The 17078-nt window shown below is 26.9% G+C and overlaps 1 pseudogene; it reads right to left on the reverse strand.

Moving 5' to 3' along the window:
• The window catches only part of LOC111620694, a 50289-nt pseudogene extending 37056 nt beyond the window's left edge, over positions 1–13233 (reverse strand).
• Between the last annotated feature and the right edge of the window lie 3845 nt (positions 13234–17078).

Below are 17078 nucleotides of genomic sequence, written 5' to 3' on the forward strand. Positions count from 1 at the left end.
CTAAAATATTCATCTATAAAACAATTATTAAACGATGAACAATATAAAAGTAACAATAATGAAGAGATACTACAGTTAAACAATGGCGTTAGTTGACATAGATATGTATAGATTATAAATTACATTTTTGGGACTCGGGGTCCTTAATTAAACGTTCAAAAAAATAATAAAATAAAATAATAAAAAAACAATTTCAGAATTTGTGTGGGGGGAGAGATTTTTTTGCACTCCTTAAGGATTAATAAATCCTGTACCTTTGTGGAAATTTTCTGAAATTTTGCAGGGAGGTTTGGGTATTAGGTGGCTTGATGTTATTAAATTTTGGTGGTTAAAGGCCGAGAGGTTAAGGAGTACGTGGGAATCGTTTGTCGTGTGTCGTGGAGACGGATTTAACAATTTTTTCTTTATAAAACTCGTCCCACCTTCAAAATTAACAGCTTTTTGACATTTCATAATAATTAATAATATAAAAGGTATTTTTTAAAAATAAAATATCGCAACAACTGGTGCAGCATTCAATTTTAGCTGTTTTTACCGGGATAGTTATACAACTCGTATTGAATTTTATTATATATTATTCTACATAGATTTCTATAGTTTTATACACAAGATTGTCACAAACTCGTCTATGGATTGCCATATAAATTATTTTATATGAACTGTATACAGATTTATGTATAATTTTTTACCTATATAGTTTATAATTACCACAGATCATTCTATATAAGTTATTCTGCAGCCGTTCATTAAAGATTGCCATAAATCTTTCTATTCATATTGATATAGGACTTATAACTTTTCACTTTCCTAAATTACCATAAAAATCTTCTATATAGATTGCCCTATAACCTTTTCACATAGATTACTAAGAATTTTCAGTCATAGAATATTCATGCAACCGCCTCATAAAGATTACGTGAAAATTTATATATAGAATGATTGTTATTATAATACCCCTATTTAACTCTGTCTAGAGAGATATTCAGCAGTCCATATACAACTAGAAACGTTTCAGAACACGCGGAAGAATTCCCTCAAAAAAACAAAAATTAGTTCCAAAATCTATCACCGTGGCAATTTTGGCGCTTCGGATCATCCGAGTGACTTTTGGTAGAGGATACATTGCATATTTGACATTCTCAAAAGGTAGTATCACGCCGATATAAATAAAATGTTCGTTGCTTGCAGCGCTGAAAATGCCACAATGGTTAGTTTCGGTACTAATATTTTTGAATTTAAATAACGTTACTTTCGATTTATACCAAAAGTTCGTATATAGTTAATCGGGGCCTCCAGTCCATAAGCTTTCCATATTTGGTCTCGACTTTCATCTCCCTAACATCGTTCTCTAGATTAAGGAAGGACAGACAACAGACAGACAGACAGACGGTTTGAAATTGTAGATCTATAATTTGAAATTGAAAGCCCAATTAAAAATACAAAATTTAAAGAAACATTCATTTTTTTTCCTTTATTTACTTAAATAAAAATAAAATAAATAGGGTTGATATGCTCGTTTATAATGTTGTGTATATACATTCTTTATATATTTTCTTTTTATTGTAAAATAATGAATTTTCTTCCTCGATCGGGAGTAAAGCGATTTTATACACTTACTAGCCAGCTATTGATCCAAAATGTCCCTAAGGAAGATGCTTTAAGGACATCGCTGTAAGGTCGGCCAATGATACATCCAGATTTAACAATGCTCTTTATAGCACTTACAATGGGATAAAAAGATATATATATATATTTAAATTCTTTATAAAACAATTAATCTTTGCATTTATACACTTATATTTTAGAAATTTAATTTATTTCTATGACTCTTTCCCTTCTGTTTTACACCGGATTCTCGATATAGTGAACTGATCATTCGTTACATCGAATTCACTTAGACAATACGTAAAAAAAAAATTAACAAGGCCCAATAAAATTAATTTAAAAAAATTAAAATTATTACTATTTTCATAAATTTATTTACTCGTAAAATAGGGTGGCCCAAAATTTAGTTAACTAATGTAAAGCCTAAATTGTTACCTTATTTTGGAACCAATTAAAGAAAATTTAGTACAGTTCTACACGAATTATGTAAAAGAAAACACGTTATACGTGCAATACAAACCACTTTCAGGCCACTCTATATATTGTTTTATATTTAAAAGTTTGATACAAATCAACATACGTTCGAACCTTCAATAACGGCCAACTCTAAACATATATACAGTCAAACCTGTGAACAACGACCACTGACGGGAGCACAAAAATATAGAAGTTGTTCGGAATTGGTCATTATCTGCAGGTTATTATTATTTTTTTTTTTTAAAAAGTTCCTGAAAAATTAGCCATGGTTGTTATTGGCAGGTGGCCGTTATTAGAGGTTCTACTGTATGCATATATATACATATATAGCGAGTAAATATTTATTGTGACATCATCACAATACCAGGCTGCAATTTTTCTCACAATGCTCTCAATTTTAGTAGTATCCTGCGCCTGTACATCATACTTTCCCCGTTAACATTAGAGTCATGCCGTTCATCTAACATCTCGAAGGAAAAAAAAATGTTCGAATTAAAAATCACGTGAATTCCGGCACAAACCGGATGTTCTTATACAGTTAATCGGTGCCTCCTGCCCCTACGCTTTTCATACGTATCACGACTTTCATCTATTTAACTCCGTTCAGAGATGCTTTTTGCTTATTAAAAAAAATTCATATAATTAAATAATTAATTAATTTAGTTTTTATTCTTTATAAATGCCAAAAACTTATCATTATAATTAATCACGTATTATAATTCTTACATCAATATAATAATTAATTACGATAAAATTCTTTATTAAAATGTGTATGTAACTTATCATAATTGCCATCAAGCAAGATGTCACTTCGAATTTATTTAATTAACATTATCGTTACTTAATTATAATTAATGATATAACGGCAAAGAATCGATTATGACATTAATTTTAAAAATTTAATTATTGTTATTATTATTATTATTTATTTATTTACAAAAAAAATTAAGATTTAAAGATAATTATCCTTACTGTCTGGACTTTCGTTTCGTGGGGCATCAGGGTAGATTTTGAAGATATTTTTCGTATTTTTTCTGCATCAACACTAATGCATACTTTTTAAAATTGAGCAGTTTTCTTTGTTTTTTTTTGGAAAATAANTTATAGCATTTTAAACGGAGCTGTAACGGTGTTATTAATTACGTTTTCGTGATAGAAATTCGCATTTTTTTAAATAAATTATAAGGCTAATAAATTTTTTACGAGAGCGATTTTTGGTTCGTCAGTTTGTCTGTTCGACGAATGCCTGGAAAATTCAGTAAAAAACTCGAAATTGGGCATTTGCAATCATGGGTCTTGCTGTAGCTTATGGTAGTGTTTCGCAAAATTTTTCGGGCTATCACGCTTTTATAGGGCATATATTTTTTAATATTTTTTTCCTCCTTTCAATACCTCTTTCCTTCCAGCACCCCTTGATAGTGTCCACTTAGGGAATCACTGCTTTAGGGCCTCACATTTAAAAATATGAGACCCTAAGCCAGTAAGCCAGTTTACACGTATCATTATTTGGTTGAATAGGGTCCGTTTTAGACTTCTGGTGGTATGTCAATAGTGTCAATTTTATCCTGTTTATAGGAATTTAATTTTAATTCATATATAAAATTTAACTCTATATACCTTAACTATGAGAGTTTAATTATATTCGGTCCCATATTTATCATTAAATTAGACACCGTGTTTAAAAATATATTCGAATTTCCGTAAATTATCGATTAAATTACTTATTTTATATTTAAAAATTCGATTTTACATCATTAATTTAAAAAAAAAAGTGAGCTGTGAGCTAATGATTAAAACTTTGTAACCAATCATTAAAGCAGAATACAATTTTAAAAAATAATAATAATAATAACCTTACAAATTAATTACGTAAAATCGATATATTTTTACACTTTTGAATATAAAAAAACTTTTAAATAAATTTATTTTTCTCGGTTTTATATATATATATTAATATATAAAATTACATTCTTTTCTTTAATATAGGTAATATAAAAGGTATTTTTTAAAAATAAAATATCGCAACAACTGGTGCAGCATTCAATTTTAGCTGTTTTTACCGGGATAGTTATACAACTCGTATTGAATTTTATTATATATTATTCTACATAGATTTCTATAGTTTTATACACAAGATTGTCACAAACTCGTCTATGGATTGCCATATAAATTATTTTATATGAACTGTATACAGATTTATGTATAATTTTTTACCTATATAGTTTATAATTACCACAGATCATTCTATATAAGTTATTCTGCAGCCGTTCATTAAAGATTGCCATAAATCTTTCTATTCATATTGATATAGGACTTATAACTTTTCACTTTCCTAAATTACCATAAAAATCTTCTATATAGATTGCCCTATAACCTTTTCACATAGATTACTAAGAATTTTCAGTCATAGAATATTCATGCAACCGCCTCATAAAGATTACGTGAAAATTTATATATAGAATGATTGTTATTATAATACCCCTATTTAACTCTGTCTAGAGAGATATTCAGCAGTCCATATACAACTAGAAACGTTTCAGAACACGCGGAAGAATTCCCTCAAAAAAACAAAAATTAGTTCCAAAATCTATCACCGTGGCAATTTTGGCGCTTCGGATCATCCGAGTGACTTTTGGTAGAGGATACATTGCATATTTGACATTCTCAAAAGGTAGTATCACGCCGATATAAATAAAATGTTCGTTGCTTGCAGCGCTGAAAATGCCACAATGGTTAGTTTCGGTACTAATATTTTTGAATTTAAATAACGTTACTTTCGATTTATACCAAAAGTTCGTATATAGTTAATCGGGGCCTCCAGTCCATAAGCTTTCCATATTTGGTCTCGACTTTCATCTCCCTAACATCGTTCTCTAGATTAAGGAAGGACAGACAACAGACAGACAGACAGACGGTTTGAAATTGTAGATCTATAATTTGAAATTGAAAGCCCAATTAAAAATACAAAATTTAAAGAAACATTCATTTTTTTTCCTTTATTTACTTAAATAAAAATAAAATAAATAGGGGGAAAAAATAGAAACTAACGCTTCGTCTTAACAAATCGACAACTGACAAGTAAATAAGAAGGAAATTTATTGAGTTTTTTTTTTTTTGGATGTTTTGACAGTTAAGACGTCATAAAAAACAGTTTTTTCCAGTGTTCAATAATTGTAGCCAATTAGAGTAAGGCTTACATTTATCGAATTCGACTAAGTAAAATAATAATATTAATAAATTTATGTATAATTCAATGTATTATAAAGATTAAATTATTACAAATTAACATTTTTATATCCAATAAATTATCTTTAAAAAAATTATTATAAGGTTTTGTCGGGTGAATGGCGGATTGTAATGGAGACGAATCGATAACTGCGATGTCACTGCATTAATTAACTATTTTACTGCACTAAAATGCCATTTTTGTGTATAAAAATATCGGAATAAGTAGATTTAAAGTAGGAATAAATATTCTAAAAAACGTATATATATATATATATATATTTCATTTAAAATAATAAACGTTAATTAATTTTATAGCATTTTAAACGGAGCTGTAACGGTGTTATTAATTACGTTTTCGTGATAGAAATTCGCATTTTTTTAAATAAATTATAAGGCTAATAAATTTTTTACGAGAGCGATTTTTGGTTCGTCAGTTTGTCTGTTCGACGAATGCCTGGAAAATTCAGTAAAAAACTCGAAATTGGGCATTTGCAATCATGGGTCTTGCTGTAGCTTATGGTAGTGTTTCGCAAAATTTTTCGGGCTATCACGCTTTTATAGGGCATATATTTTTTAATATTTTTTCCTCCTTTCAATACCTCTTTCCTTCCAGCACCCCTTGATAGTGTCCACTTAGGGAATCACTGCTTTAGGGCCTCACATTTAAAAATATGAGACCCTAAGCCAGTAAGCCAGTTTACACGTATCATTATTTGGTTGAATAGGGTCCGTTTTAGACTTCTGGTGGTATGTCAATAGTGTCAATTTTATCCTGTTTATAGGAATTTAATTTTAATTCATATATAAAATTTAACTCTATATACCTTAACTATGAGAGTTTAATTATATTCGGTCCCATATTTATCATTAAATTAGACACCGTGTTTAAAAATATATTCGAATTTCCGTAAATTATCGATTAAATTACTTATTTTATATTTAAAAATTCGATTTTACATCATTAATTTAAAAAAAAAAAAGTGAGCTGTGAGCTAATGATTAAAACTTTGTAACCAATCATTAAAGCAGAATACAATTTTAAAAAATAATAATAATAATAACCTTACAAATTAATTACGTAAAATCGATATATTTTTACACTTTTGAATATAAAAAAACTTTTAAATAAATTTATTTTTCTCGGTTTTATATATATATTAATATATAAAATTACATTCTTTTCTTTAATATAGGAAAATGCACCGTCTACAAACTTACTTTTATAACTAAATTTAATAACGAAATATACATTTGGAATCCATTTTTATTATATTTTTATTTGATTTTTACCCGAAAACTAGAATTTTATTCAAAGTTTATTATTATTTTATTCATTTTTCATCAAATANAAATAATATATTTACGGCTAGAAAATTACATTATATTACATGAAAAAATCGAGAACAAGTTTTTTTCCAATATTTTCTCGTACCCCTTAGGAAGGGAATGAGTCAGTCTGTCACTGTGGCAACCTGAACTTCGCCTGTCTCTCTCTCTGTGTGTGTGTATGTATGTGTGTCTGTGGTATAGAAGTGACGTGTAGATTATCCCAACTGAATAATTTAATTGGTATCAATGAACGAATAGTTGGCATTACCTCTACTTCTAAAAAAAGGTCTATAGATGTACTGTACAGTACCTTCATAACTAACTAATTAGAGAAGATGTATGCGGTATACGTGTGTTTAAGTTAAGTGAATTAGGTATAGAAATGCCATTCTGTGAATTTTTTTTCTAGGGTTAAATAATAAATTAGGCGTGTATGAAGCTCTGAAAAATCTGAAATAAATTATTTAAAAAATCTTCAAAAAATATAATTCGAGTGGATATATGCAGCATATTCACTACAAGTTATGTTAGGTGAGTTTACATGTGGAAATGCTCTTTTTATGGTTTTTTTTAAAGTTAAATAATGAAGTTGGTGTATAAAACCCCAAAAAAATCCAAAAATATTTTTAAAAAACAAAAGTAAGGAGGTACACAATACCAAAAAACACAATTAAGGATATACCCAACACCAAAAAACACAATTAAGGATATACCCAACACCAAAAAACACAATTAAGGATATACACAACACCAAAAAACACAATTAAGGATATACACAACAGCAAAAATCACAATTAAGGATTTTATGCCACAAATTATTCAGGTTTTATTACATGAAACCAGATACATTAACATTTTTCTCTGAATTTTTTGAAGTTAAATAATGAATTTGATGTGTCAAAACCACCCAAAAAAACTGAAAAAATTCTTCAAAAAACGCAATTAAATACATACATGCAACATACACCCTTCAGGTTGTAATCAGTTAAAATATCATTCTATAAATTTTCTGAAGTTAAATAATAAATATAATACGTAAAAAATTCAAAAAAAAAATATTTCTTTTCGTCTCGTTCCTNTGATAAATTCAAACGTGACAAGTTTCGATACCATAAAAATTAATTTTGAAAATAATTAAGATTCCGAGTTTAGGAGAAGAGCGAGCTTTAGAAAACTTTCGCTTTTCTTTTCTAGAGTAACACCTGGTCGAGCTCGACTTTTGACCTTCTAATGTACTTTTTCCCTCCCCTTTTTCTAATGCTTTTACTTTGCCGAGTGGTTCTTATATTTGAGGTTTTGAAAGGGGGATTGATTTATTGTCGGTATGATTTATGAATGCCGTTCTTAACGCAAATCTCTGAGGAATAATTTAAACTGATTTGTATTTAATTTTCTTTGCAGCCGAGGAGAACTCAGCACCTGTTGGTATATTCTACTGTCGGGTTCGGTTTTCATCGATGGATCCATGTATCTGCCCAGGAGCAGGTTAGTTACTTGCATTCTACCTTTGTTCGCTGGCGCGGTCGAACCGCTCATCCAAAAAAGTAAAAAAAAAAAAAAACAAAATAATTGTGTGTGTGTGTGGAGTGTGTGTTAGTGTCTATTTCATTTAGTATCTCAAGATGGGTTAACACGTTAACTGCTGCCTGTAATATATATATATATATATATGATATGGGACTTGCGAGTAAATTGAAACTTGTCAAAATAAATTTATTGAAATTTCTTTACTTAGAAATAAAAAACTAAAAATACAGAATAAAAATTGCAGGGTGACCCAAATATCAGTTAACTATGCTTGATGTTTTCACTAACGAGTTTAGAACGTGATATAAAGAATAAATAAGCTGTTAACCGACTTCTGGCCCACCCTATTTACTTATAACGATTTAAGATATTTAGATGTGAGGGTGGCTCGAAACTTAGTTAACAGTGTAGTAAAAAGAAAATCATTAATTTATACAACGGTTAACCGACTTTCGGGCCACTCTGTATGATTATTTACAAATACTTAAAGATATAGCAGCCCAAAAGCCAGTTAAACGTGTTTTGTTTCGTGTGTTACGGGTGAGTCTTTTAGTATGTAAATACGACGACAATTTAGACAACGATCAACCGACTTTTGGGTCACCCTGTGTAATAAATTTTCGTGACGCCATTTTTCATTCATTAAATTCTGTAATTATATTTAATCAGTTAGCATAAATTAAACGCGAACAGCATAGAGAAAGTATAATTTTAAGTTAAGGTGAGAAGGCCACGAGGGAAAGATGGCGACATTTTAGTCTAAAGTGCAGAGCATTTTTCACCTTGTCGAGAATGTTTATTGCCTTACAGAGCAGAAGAAGAGAACTACAGTATATAAGGGAGAAGTTGGGTGTAAGTAATAGTTAAAGTACGGGAAAGACGCCCTCTTCAAACAAACAAAAAAATGGTCTTTTTGAGAGTTAAGAACATTGTAGCATGGAGGAAGTGGGGTTTGAGAGATGCAACAAACCTATAATTTCCACAAGAAAATGACAGAATAGAAAGAATTTCTAAAATCTCTCGAGGAAGAAAGGAAGTGGAAGAGGAAGAAAGATTTTCTTCTTGATGCTCCCTCCTTCTTTCTATTTTACTTCTCTTGTAGCTTCCTAAAAAATCCTCTTTTCTTAAGATTATAGTTTTGTACAGCTTCTAAAGATTGCTTTATTACTTCAGACTTTGTTTCTCTTCTTCATAATCATCTTCCATGACTTAATTTCGGATCTGTATATATGCCAATCTCTTCCTACTTATTCAAATTATCGATTATAAAAATAGAATAACAATATCTTTCTAAAAATGATATCTCTTCACAGGGGCATCATTCCCACGCTTCCCAAAATCGGCTACAAACACAAGTTCTATTGAAAATACTGGAATTCTTGATAATTAAATGTTTGGAAAAGATTCCCCTGTAATAAAATGGAGCAAAAACTCTGTACAATATAACTTTTTGACCCTCAAAAGGTTAAAAATGTGTATAATTATAATTAAAAATAAATATTTAATCGTTAAAACGAACAACAAACACGACATAAACACGAAAAATTCTTAACAGAGCTAAGGAATTCGGGGGAATAATTCCTGTTTTAATTAAGTTCTTCATTCCATAATGGCCAAGTAATGTTGTAATTACATTCAATATATATCGCTAATAGAGTCAATGAAATAAGAATTAAATTAAAGAATATTTTACTAATAAGAATAATTCAATCTTAACAATATGAATATATAGAAAGGTAACCAATTAAATTACTTAAAAATTATGATTAATTTAGGGCAGAAATAGTTCGTTCTATGTTAAATTTGTTGTAAAAATTTATGTAAAGTTTTCTTTAATAACATTAAAGGAGGATTACATGTAACATGTAGGTGTAACATCATAGTCTATATCTAAAATTAACACACGACAGCGATGAAATCAATTATGTCGAAAGAAGAAAATTACACCGTCTTTAGAATAAGCTTAAATGTAGAATAATTAAGTTTTGATCCTCTTTTTTTTTAATCATAATTAAATTATCTAAATGTATTTTTTAATATATGTCTACGTTTTATCTTGTCTTACATAAAAACTAATATTTGCTTTCCTGAAATTCTTTGTTTTACTTTAAAAATTTCGAAATTAAAATCAAGTTTTGTTGAATTTTATTATATTTTTCATTTAAAATAAAAATTTAAAATTGTAAAATAATTTTAAATTGTTTAATTTCGTTTTATTTCTATTTAAATAAAATTAAATATCGAAAATATCGCTTAATCATTGTTTTTAATAAAGTTCTTAATGATTCGTTTTTAAATTTAATTAATTTTGTTATTTTGAATTTTAAGGTTTTTCTTACTCGAATCATTTATTTATTTTTTGTTTTTCTCAATTAATAAATATTTTAAATGTTTATTTCTTCTTTTACTTTTAAACTATTTAATTTTCTTAATCTTTTTTAAATTTAATTTAAAAAAAAAAAAAAAAAAAAAAAACTTTTTCATTTCAACTTAAGTTTCAAAACTGAAAGTTAAAGATTTCATTTTCTCGAATTGTTTAAAATTTTTATTCTATTTTTAAATAACGAAAATGAAACATTTTTTTAACATTATTTATTATTTAGTTTGATAGTTTTTTAATTGTTCAATTTCACAATTAATTTTTTATTTCAGAATTAAAATTGTTCAATTTCATAATTAACTTTTTATTTCAGAATTAAAATTGTTCAATTTCATAATTAACTTTTTATTTCAGAATTAAAATTGTTCAATTTCACAATTAACTTTTTATTTCAGAATTAAAATTGTTCAATTTTATATTTAACTTTTAAATTTCGGATTTAAAATTGTTCAATTTCATAATTAACTTTTTATTTCAGAATTAAAATTGTTCAATTTCACGTTTTGAACTTATGATATTTTCTTTACATAAAAAATCAACAATTGATTATTTTCAAATTAAAATTTTTCTATTTTATTTTTTAAATTTAAATGCCTTGTTTTAATTTCTTAAATTTTAATTTAATTTCCTAAAATTCTTTAATTTTTTTACATCAATTTCTTTTAATTTCCAATGTTATATTTTCGTTATTTAAAAATTAAAACTTTAATAATTTATCAAAATTTATATTATCTCTCGATAAATTTATGAAAATAATTTACGAAAATATTAAATATAAATATTTTTTAAATACTTGATAAATTTAACAACGGTAATTATTGAATTTCGAGAGATTTAACTTTAAAAAAATGTATTAAAATTTAAATATTTCGCCACTAAAGTATTCAAATATGTTATTAAATGTATAAGTTATACATAACCAATAAATCTCTTAAGTATATCCTGAATGAATTATATGAAGAGAGAAAGATTTATGATGTGTACTGAATAAACAATTATTGAATTTAATCAACGTTTATATATAGCTTATATTTTAATACCATGAATATTCATTTATTGACAAAGATTTGTATAGTAAATTACTTTAGATAATGTTTTAATTTGTGGCATTTCTTATTAAATTTTAGACTAATTTAACCTTTGTTTATGCCAGAAGTTATAGCAAATCACCATGAAAAAGTGGCTTTAAATTCCAATAGAAGGTTACCTTATAGAATTAAAAAATGGCTTGTAAATACTGTCGATAGTTTACCGTTAAACACATGATTTTGAAGTGATTAAATTGAGATTACTCGACACGTCTAGTAGGGTTGTACATTGTCAACTGCAGATGCTGTTCTGTTGAAGAGTGGCTGAAAATGGCTGGCAGAAACAAGTGTGTAATTTCTTGAAATTTTCAATAGAATTTTTTTAAATATATATTTTTTTAATTTAATAAATTCGTTTAAAATTCTTAATTCCTAAACATTATAATTTTCATTTAAAGTCTAATAATTAAGCAAAAAAATACTACTTCAATCGCCATGTAGCAAGTGGCACGAAAAGTAATTAAGAATATGAAACTCGAACTTGTGATGTAATTTATAAAAATTTTGAAAAATTAATTATAAAACTTGATTACGTTTCTCTTAATCATTTTTGATTGATAATGATTTAGAAAATTAAAAAAAAAATTGAGTCAATCTGTAACATTTAACTGTATGCCAAGGAATTGACTCTTTGTAAAAATAACATATTATATTGATTATCTGCGATATATAATATATAAAAATTCAATCGTTGAAAAAGCAATTCATCATTGTTCCAATCGAGAAATCGAGAAATTCTTTCTAATGTAACCATTAAATTAATCCAAATGAAATTACTTATTTACATATTTTCTTTGGCAAAAATTAAGTAGGAAATCGAAATTGCCTTTTCATACGAACTCAATTTACGTAAAAAAAAGCAAATTTTTGTATCTTTTTTAAATTTTAATTTACAATTTGCATTTCGTATTCTTACTTAAATTTCACGATAATTTCTGTTAGATTAATTTAATTTGCTTACCTTCCTCCGTAAAAAGTACGCTGGAAAAGTACTGAAATTGTCATTTACAGGCGATTAATTTTTGTAAAAATGCAAATTTCCGATGGTTTCATTTGTTTTTTTCGTCTAAAATTATTTTTTCAATGTTTCTGCACGAGTTTCGCGACTATTTCGTTAAGTTTAGCTTCTCGCTTCGTATGGAAGCAATCTAACAAACTAAGTGGTAATCCGTTATTCAAACAGTAAGGAAGATAAACAAGGCAATCCTTCATTAATTACATTAACTTTGCTTAATAGAATTACAAATTCAAAGCGTATAAAACACAAAACACATAATTTTATCGACTTAATGGTATTTAAACCAGCAATTTTTCACTAATAAACATATTAAGCGCTCCGACAGATTGAATCCTTACTTACACTACGTTAGATCAACTTTAATTGCAACTTTGTATACGTAAAAAAATGCCTTCTAAAGATATAATTGAATGCATTTTAATGCCTACCTTTAACTCTTGGTAATGCCTGAGGGATGTATGATAAGTCGCATTTCCTGTTCTCCTCTTATAATGTCCACATCACGACCGGGCAACCGAACGGGTTCTACTATATGTGGCTTCGTGAATGGCGCCCGACAAAATCACTGCGTATCAGACTGACGCAAAGGCATTGCAGGTGACGTTCACGTTACCATAGCAACGCACTACTGCCTATTGATTTTGTTCTTCGTTCGTTCAATGGGCCTCTAGCACTTGCCAAAACTCGGTATGAAAATTTCTCGTACACACAGAAACAAACACACACACGCTCACGCATCAACATCCTTCATCCATTCTCCAACTACATTGTTGCAAAATGATAAGATGATGCTCCTCCAATAAACTTGATTATTAAAAGTAATCACGCGTGAAGATACTCGTGAATTTCGTTATAAATGGTAAAATATAAAGTGTAATTTTAATATATAATATAAATACATATTTATGAATTTTTGATGGAATTAAATATTAATAAATTGCTATTTGCGTTTTTTTTTTAATTTTTTTCTTAATCTACATCACGAACGAGTTTTTTATTTTATTGATAAGGATTGTTGCTTGGTGCCTTATCGATATATTTATGTAAAATATGGCAATATCGCTATGAATTTTTTATAGTTTTGATAAAAAATTTTCGTGATTTGAATACATTTTTACAAGTTTTAGCGCTTTATTGATATTTTAAAAAATATATATATATTTTTTTTAATTTTAAAGTATATTTTACACGACTGCTAATGATATTCTGTATGAAGTATTGTTTTAAATTGATAATCTTCATTATATAAGAACAATGAAGTCCTTGGCCACTCCAAATTAGCTGTTGTATGGTTTCATGGCAAATTTGTAAACGTTGCTACTAATTTCGTGGTAAAAATATAACGAAAAATTCATAGAAATGATAAAAAATTATTACAAAGTTACAGAAGAGCGTAAGAATTTTTATATATTTCTATCACATCTTTCAGGATTTTATAATCTATGATATTTCCTGTTTTTTGTGACTTCCTGACAATTTTAAGTTGAAATTTTCTATAATTTATGTCAAAGTTCTAAGCTAAATTCGCAAAATTTTTCTATAATTTTCTGCAATCTCTGAAAAAATTTTTGTACCAAAATTCATTAAAATTTCTATAATTTCTTAAGATTCTTCATCAATTTCTGAGTCAAAACTCATGAAAGTTTTCTGTAATTTCTCAACAAGTTTCCATAAAATTACAATTTAAAAAAATACAATTATTTAATATTTAATGTCGGCGATTCGTGTACCACTCAGAAAATATTTAATTTACATATTGTAGTGGCTTCGCACACCAACTTCTTTTGACTGCAAAATAATTTTCCTATCTATTTTGCACTCCTCCTAATATTTATTATAATAAACTTCATTACATATTCAGCAATAATCTTTAATATCTAGGATATAGACTTACGTGACTCCATGCTTTCTAACAAACTTTATTCATTAATGTAGAATCTAATTGAATTTTTAATAGATAAAAAAAATTACATTTTTAGTGATGTTTTTTTAATTTTTATGTACTTTTGTATTTTTCGCATCTTAGTGATTTTTTAAATATTTTTGAACTTTTAATGATTTTTGCATTTTTTTGTATTTTACTAATTTTTAAAATATTTTTAATGGTTTATGTGTATTTTTTTAGTTTTACTAATTTTTGTATTTTTTTGAATTTTAATTGGGCTACAATTTGAAAAAGTAGATCTATAAATTCCCACTAGCATCCGTCTATCTGTCTGTCCTTTCTTAATCTCTAGAACGGTGTTAGATAGATGAAAGTCGAGATCAGATATGGAAAGATTAGGGGAAAGAGGATCGAATAACTATACACGCATTTCCGGTCCAGACTTGAAGTCACATGATTTCAATTCAAAGATTTTCCCCAGAACGAAGATGACTGACACGACTCTGTTGTTATCAGAAAAAGTATGATGTACAGGGGCAAGACACTACTAAAATTGAGAGTATTGTGACGAAAAATTGCATCCCCGTTTTGTGATGATGTCATAATAATTTTTGCTCGTTATTTTTGACCTTTTAAAGATTTTTGTATTTTTGCATTTTTAGTGATTTTTTAAATTTTTTACATTTGACTGATTTTTTTTAATTTTTCATATTTGATTTTTGTATTTTTAACGATTTTTTGTATATGTAGTGTTATTTTTATAATTTTTAAAATTGGTTTTCATATTTTTAGTGAATTTTCTTTTTTGTATTTTAAACTGACTTTTTATTTATTTATTTAGAATTAGTTTCTATATTTGGGTCTCGATTCTTATGGAAATTCTCTCAGGTGGAAGGAAAGATGTCATCTTTATGATTAGAAAAATTCTCAGATATCCGGTAAGCGTATGATTTGTCTGTCTGGCTGTCTGTCTGTCTGAATACAGTAAAAATTGACTTCATCTAACGTCAGTCATCGTACCAATTATAATATTTTGGCTGTCGACAACTCAATTTTCATCTTATTTAAGTTATAAAATGTCGTAAAGTATAAAAATAAATATGAGAAAATTTTTTTTTCTTATTTCTCTTGAGTTTTCTAAATATTTTTGTAATATTTTTATGAAAATTCACTTAAAAATTAGTTGATATATGGCATAAAGTATAGACAAGTATTGTTAAAGTGAATTACATATGTAACTTTTTTTTAAAATAATTTTAAAAATTTAAATAATTAATTTTAAATTATCTTAAATACATTTTTTTTAATTGTCTGTCTGTCACTAGAATATGTCTCCAGAATTGTTGTTTATTACAATAAAAATTGCTGTACGAAGTATTTTGATACAATATACAATATACTAAAATACAAAATAATATGAATTTATTATTCTTGTATAAATTATAATGCTTTAGAATTAATATTTTAAGCTCTAAACTTAAAAAACTGTTGTTAAAACTACTCTTATCGTCGCTTCAAGCTTCGATTTAAACACTAAAATATTGATTTATACAAAGAAATATCTTAAATTTTATTAAATGTATAATTAAAAGTTTATTTTAAATGACTTATTTTTATATATTTAATCATAATTTATTTCTAAATTGAAGAATTTGTACAGATATATAAGTTTAACAGGAAGCCTGTAATATGAAGATAAACCACAAAAAATTCTCCAAAATATTAGAATTGAGAATTTCATATTTTTGATGACATAATGACAATCTCTGAAAATATATTTAACTCATTTTTCTATTCAAAAGTAAAAGAGTCAAAAAATATCAAGTCAACCAGCTTACATCGTTACTGATTTATATCAGGTTTTGTTATTTTTATACGAAAATAATGTCTTTCTTCGTTTTACTTTATAAGAAAACTAAAAAAAATTGATTTTGGAAAACAAATTTTTTGTATTTTTTTAAATTAAAAGTCAAAATTTTTCTGATTTTTTTTGATAAAATTCAGAACTTTTTTTAAATGAAAATTCAAAATTCATTTCTGACTTTTTGATAAAAACGCAAAAATCTTTCTGACTTTTTAAATAAAAATTCAAACTTATTTTTGACTTTTTGATAAAAACACAAAAATCTTTCTGACTTTTTAATAAAAATTCGAAATTATTTTTGACTTTTTGATAAAAACACAAAAATCTTTCTGAGTTTTTAAATGAAAATTCAAAATTCTTTTCTAATTTTTTATAAAAACACAAAAATGTACTGTACATACTTTTTGTAACTTGAAACACTGTTTTAATCTTAACTTTTTGAGAGGTCTTTAACAATTTTTCGATTTCGTGGCAAAGTTTCAATAATTCCTAACAACATAGCTAACAATTTGGCAATTATTAATGAGGATTTATCACACCACAATCAAAGTGTGACCAGATTAGAACTTGTGGTGTGATAAGCTCTCATTAATAGGCAAATTTGTAGCTACATTGAAAGAAGAGAAAATATAATAATCAAAGGGCATGAAGCGTTTTATAACAAATTTCTAACAATT

This window comes from Centruroides sculpturatus, unplaced genomic scaffold (genome assembly GCF_000671375.1).
Source record: "Centruroides sculpturatus isolate CEXI.00-Female unplaced genomic scaffold, Cexi_2.0 scaffold287, whole genome shotgun sequence".
NCBI lineage: Eukaryota > Metazoa > Arthropoda > Arachnida > Scorpiones > Buthidae > Centruroides > Centruroides sculpturatus.